Source organism: Teleopsis dalmanni, chromosome 2, assembly GCF_002237135.1.
Source record: "Teleopsis dalmanni isolate 2A chromosome 2, ASM223713v2, whole genome shotgun sequence".
Classification (NCBI taxonomy): domain Eukaryota; kingdom Metazoa; phylum Arthropoda; class Insecta; order Diptera; family Diopsidae; genus Teleopsis; species Teleopsis dalmanni.
The window spans coordinates 54,698,094-54,705,011 of record NC_051847.1 but is presented as its reverse complement, the minus strand read 5'-3'; positions in this window follow the sequence as shown (position 1 = coordinate 54,705,011).

Here is a 6,918-nt window from a genome sequence, read left to right as displayed (position 1 = left end):
GTACTGAACTGAATATTGAATGTTGCCCGTTTCTTGCTGAACAAATAAAGTGACAGATACAAAATTGTTTATACGTCTGTAAGTATGCATGTATTTTTGCTGAAACTGAAACTGAGACATATGTTGATATGTGCAATATATACATAACACTATATCAGCAATGTTTTTTTGCTTTTGATTATATAGTACATATTCTTTTATTATTATTATTATTTTATACATATACATATGTTTTTAAAATTCCTTTATATAATATGTAATCACAATGTTTTTATTTACACTAATTTAATATAATTATAATTGGATTTTTTATACATTGCTGCAGCTTAATATTTACAAAAGTTCATATTACTGCTCGTAAAAAAACAAAAAGTACCGATTTAAGTTTTAAATTACCGGGCACCTGCAGCGATTCTGATTGTTTTTGTTTACTTTTGATATTTTATAACTTACATATTTAATTTTTTGTCTAATTATGACTAATTTCATAGTAATGTCTATAGAAATTAGATATATTTGCACTTATTTTCAATGTGTTTTATGTTGTGAAATCTATAATATATATACCTTCTGCTCAAAAAGTATCCGGATTTTGTAAATAAAACACACAAATTTAAATTTTATTGCAAATTTATTTTAGCTCCTTCTGAAGCGATACACATATGCCAACGCTTAACCCAATCTTCCATACACTTTTCGTAGGCTAGTGCAGGTATGGCTTTTAGTTCCTTCAGCGAATTCTCTTTTACCGATTCAATCGACTCAAAACACTTACCACGAAAGGGCAATTTGAGTTTCGGGAACAGGAAAAAGTCGCACGGCGCCAGATCTGGCGAATATGTAGCCTGAGCGACGACAGTGGTGTCGTGTTTGGTCAAAAAATCGCGTACAACAAGAATTTTCCATAGTAAAAATCACTAAATGCACTTGAGGTAGTCTTACATTAACAGCTGCTGTAAACAAACTAGAAAGAAAGTGTACCAACAAAAAAAAAATTTTTTTTGAAAAAGTTCTATTACTTAAGGAGTAATTAACAAACAACAAAATCGGGATACTTTTTGTGCAGAAGGTATGACTAACTACATACATACATGTAACTAAGTTGCTGGCATCCAGAATGTAACTTCTTGATCTAGAAACTAAAACATGTGCTAGAAAGGTTGGAGGCAACTAATTTACAATATAAACCGAGCTACATGCACCCAGTAGGTAACCCAGTAGGTAGATCCAAGAAACTAAAACATGTGCTTGAAAAGTTGAAGGGAACTAATTTACAGTACAAACCGAGATATATCTACCAAAATAAAAATGCATTCGAAAAAAAATATCAATTAAAAAAATATATATAATAATTTATTAGCGGGTCACTTAAATAGAAATAAAAAAACTATAATTTATTATTTATATTTAAAAACAATTTATATTTTATTAAAATATTTTTCCGTTATTTCGACATTCTCGGATAGTCATCTTCAGGGCAACTGGCAACTAAACAATTTTAAGAAAAGTGTTCAAACATCTTATCTTAACATTTAACATATAACTCAAAATATGTTATTGTGAACTACCATCATTTCCAAATACATTTACGTACACAACACATTTAAATTGGGTTGACTGTAACTGATGTCCTACATATCCTTCTGCAAATGCAGATCGTCCTCATGAAATCTGACATTCTTATTCATATAAATATCCTAATTTAAATACATATCCCTAATCATATTCTCATTATACTATTACCGCATGTACACACTCTTTTTTGCTTGCTAAAGCTTAGTACTAGTACATATAAAAAAACATTTTTTTATGTGGAGCTTCGTCTCAATTTTTTATGCGAAATGGATGTTAGGACTAGGTTTCACGAAAAAAAAGGAAGACAAAAAGTATAAAAGCAAAGGAATTTCTCTGAATTCAAAGAAAAAATGATCATGTTATTTAAAACATTATGCTCTGATATATATGTACTGACTTTGACACATAATCCTTTTATTGCACTATTATTTGTTTTTTATATAAAATTGAGAACATAAAAAGCAAGCAAAAATTTGATATGAACTTTTATTGATGTTAAAAAGTATGAATTGATTAATTTGTTACTATTAAGATTTAATTCTAATTCTTAAATATATTTGAGCGATATTGTTATATTAGAATAGACTTCTATTTAACTATTCTAATATGTTTATCTTTGAAAATTATTGTAATATAATGATATAATATAATTCGTATAAAGTTATTTAAGTTATGATATTTACTTAACTTCAGATAAATACGACAATAAGCAATGTTATATATAAAGCGAGGCAAAAATCCCAGACTAATAATATGAAATATTTAATTTGAAAAAAACAAACTGATCATTTAAATGTTTTTTTTTTTTAAAGAAATGAAATATTTTAAAATTGGCAATATTGCAATAATATATTTACACTTAAAATGTTAATGAAATATTTCGATAACTACTCATATTTATAACGTAGACGATATTAACAAATATAATTTTGATTAAAATTAAATAAGTTACAATTAGTTATAATTAGTGTAGGATATGATGAAAAAAAACAGTCGTTTTTTAAATTTTTAAATATAATAATTAAATTATATATATAAATATATATATATAAATATATATATATAAATAAATAATACTTCTTACTTTTAAAACATTTATTAAGTAAATTACATTTCAATTTTTTTTAATTAATTTTATAAAAAACTTAATCGGCATTCCACATCATCATCATCATCCGTGACTACACAGTCCATGTAGGACTTAAGCCTGTTTAACAACGTTCTTCCATTCTTCTCTGTTTTTTGCTTTTGTTTTTCAATTTCTTATGTTCATTTCTTCAAAGTCCTGCAGCACACTGTGTTTCCGTCGTTTTTTTGGTCGCCCTCTTCTTCTGCTGGTACCTACTTTGTTCGCATAAATATTAAGCGGGTCTCTCATATCCGGCATTCTTATCACATGCCCAACCCATCTTAATCGTTGCTTTTTCTTAAATTTGTTGATTGTATCACCTTCAGCTAGCCGTTCTAGCTCGTGGTTGTATTTTATGCGATACATTCCGTTTTTTTTCACGGATTTAAATTTTTTTCTAAGTATTTTTCTTTTAAACACTGCTATCTTGCTTGCTTCAGTTAATTGGCATTCCACATATAATTAAAAAAAATTTTATAAATACCATAAAAAAAAACTTTTTATCAATTTTGAATTTTATAGTCATACGATCTGAACGACCTTAGACAGTTACACAATCCCAGCTTATTGTTTTGTCTATGGTTTGAAATGTGGTGTTCACCCTATTAAGAAACCTATTCTAGTTCTTAAAATGCTTATCAAAATGGCATCGTCAACAGTGATGAGGAAGTAAATGCATTACCGTCTAAAGAAGAAATTTTTGAAATCCCAATATATTTATCTTAAGATATTAAGACGTTTTCTTTTAGGAATACAGAATTAGCTGTATATACTTGAATGGAATATACTGATATAAGTACTAAAGAAAGAAATCAAAGTAATACCAGTATTCAAGTTCTAATAGAAATTATGAGAAGTGAACATTTACTTTATATAAATATTTGACACATTATTATACTAGTTTTATAAAGAAAAATAAAATGCTGAAAATAAATTAGATATGCAAAGCAAAAAATTTCTTGAAATATATTTTACGCCAATGATTTAGTAATTAACATATAGGTTATATTATATCATTCTAGAAAACTTATAGAAATTCCTCGTATTGTAGCAGAGGTATTATAAACTTACACAAATAAACTTAATTAAAACAAAGAATTTGTTTTTATTATATGGACATATCTTTTTAATTTATAAAAAATAAATCTCAATAAATTTGTAAATGCTATATACTATAATATACAATAAAAAATATATAGTACAGACTTTATATCTAAACAGAAAAATATTTTGTGTTTTAAACAATATATATTTTATAGAATTGAATGTATATGAATTCTGCTATTATAAAACTGAAGCTTTTATTTGTGCAGATTTGCAAAACAAACCTAACAACTGTTTTATTATGTTTTGAATTTGTCTCAAAATTTCGTCATAGATGATATGACGATTTGATAACATTTTATTAGATTATATTTCGTCTTCATATAAAGAAATATATACAACAAACATATACGAACACTATTTAAGTGTTTTAAAAATATATATTCGTATGTGAGAGAATGAAAACCTGTATAAACTACAAATAAATATTTTATTATTTAATAATTGCCAAATAATGTCTCTATAATTCTCACAGACAGGTTAACATGACATCTCTCTAATTGTACTTGTACTAACACTAATGCTAGTATATAGAAATTACACTCTTTATATTGTTAAGTACAAATAATTATCTCAAACGTAACACATGTATATCACAATTCTTATACTTCGCAACGCACCCGTAATAACATTATATACATTAAAAGAGTTGAGTTTAAAATTAAGCATAAAAATACCGCCCTTAAAAGCCCTTATAACATTTAGACAAGAACATCCATCTTATTTAACATCAAGAACTGGTCCTGTTAAATAACAACATAAAAACTTATTAAACGACTAAGTATCTTTTTTTTTATTTTAGCTATTCTCATACGTTATCGTTTACAGGGCCTTTCTTTAGTAGGTAATTTTTTAATATAAAGGTACTTCAACAACTTATAATCAATCTGTTTGCTAATATTATATTTTACTAAATAATTTTTAACAAATCATCATGTAGAGATCATGTGAGTACCGACTATCTGCTAGAGCAGCGATTTTAGATATGTAATATATCTAAAATAAATGTTTAGAAGAAATATTTGCTGAGTTACACCCTGATGCTAACACTTTCACATATATATTCAAATCATTGTGAAATAGAAAAATTATCACATTTGCATTAAAAAAAATCCAAAAGTGATTTATCGACTACAGATGCATTTAGAAAAATTCACTCTCTGGTAAATAGTATCTATAATTTATATATCTATAGCAACAATAGTCAGTGACTATTCAAAAACGGAATAAATCGTAATACCATTATCAATAGCGCTTACAGAGCTACGAACATTGGCTAAATTTTCCAAAAGTTTATGAAAATACTCATGCCAGTTATATATGTTATATGGTGTAACATATATTGTTAGTAAAATCAATGAATTATTAAAGGATACCTACCATAACTACATCATCTCCAGAAATTAATCTGTAACGTGACTTAGAAAGGTGACGTAATTTAAAGTTATTTATAGAGTGTTCTTTGTGAAAGTATTTATAGTTATTGGTGTATACGAACAAGTCAACAATGTGTCTTATAGTGGAAGCATATTTCAAGTGCGCCAATCTTGAGATATAGCCGTAAATATATGGTCATATGACGGAAATCTTTTCTTAATTATTAATGTTATAAAATTTAATTTCGAATAGTAAATGGTTACCTTATTTCCGACCACTCTTAGAAAGCCTGGTAATTCAATGCCACGATTTCAGTGCTGACAGTCATTGTATATTAATAAGATTTAAGATTTGGTCTATCCTCTAATCATTTTTATTAGAACTGTGATTCTGCGGATAAGAAGAAAACTGTAACCATATGTCAGTGCCCATCATTGGTTAAGAGAAAATACCAAATATTTAAAACCTAACATAACTCACCTCTTTTAAATAAAAGGCTATATAATGTATTTATATGGCATTATCTACATATATGTAAGTTACGGAACAAAAAGTAAAAAACAAAGTAAGAAAACTGTATGGCTTAGCATACCCAGATCATATATCTAACATATTTCTCTAGTTATGGATTAAATACTATTATTATGTTAAAGCTATTCGAGCCAGTACACTTGAGCACTTTTACTCTTTATTAACTCGAGGTATCTTCAAAACCCCTCTTTACGCCTTGACTGGATTATTGTTTATCAGTTCATCAGACTAAGCAATAACTGACCTCAGATCTGCATACCTTCCCAAGGTGCCTGTAACCATTCTGATATTCGATAACGCGGTGTTGGTAAGTTTGTCAGTTTTCACAAATAATTTCATAATGATTAAATATTAGTTTACAAGTATTTAAAAGAACAAACAATAATGTTATCTCCAGACTTCATGTAAACTTTTCGTTTTCATAACATCTATGTCATTAATACTGAACCATTAAGTTAAGCATTACATTCAGGGGCTCTTGATATACATTTATTTGAATTAAGCCATCTTATATCACATAAAATTGGACAACGATTCTTTCTCGAGTGCAGCGAGTGATGTAGCCAAAAAATATAACTTATAGTATGTAAAGTTAGTAAAAATAATATTTACTTTATTTATATTTCTGTTTATATATTTTAAAAAATTTTTATATATCAACTATTTATTCGGAAGAAACTTTGCTTAATATTTAGTATTTAAGTTTAAACATTATCATTCAGTAACTTTAGACATAAGAGGAAGTACCTGTATTGAGTATAAACAATCCATTATTTTATTAATTTTTTTTTAATTTTTTTTTTACCTAATGAATATTTTTTTTATTGTTTATAAATTTGTAATAAATTTGTAATAAATTTGTAATTGGAATGCTTACCTTGAAATGTTAATAATTCTAATATTAATTAATATAAAATAATTTTCTTTTTATACTGTAAGTTGAAATTATTTTCGCACTTTATTTGTTTAATGTTATTTTTGCAAATCATTTAATATTAAAGTGTTAGAATATAAAAAGCAATAGACAAACTACGAATAATTTAATAAATTGTTTTAAATTAAATAAAAGCCCTAATAAATATTCAAAAGACATATTTGAGCAATTAAAATACAATAGAAAAAAAATAATATGAGGAAATGTTCTAAAAATTATTATATGACGTAACTATAACGACCAATTTCATTTATGGTACATTGATAAT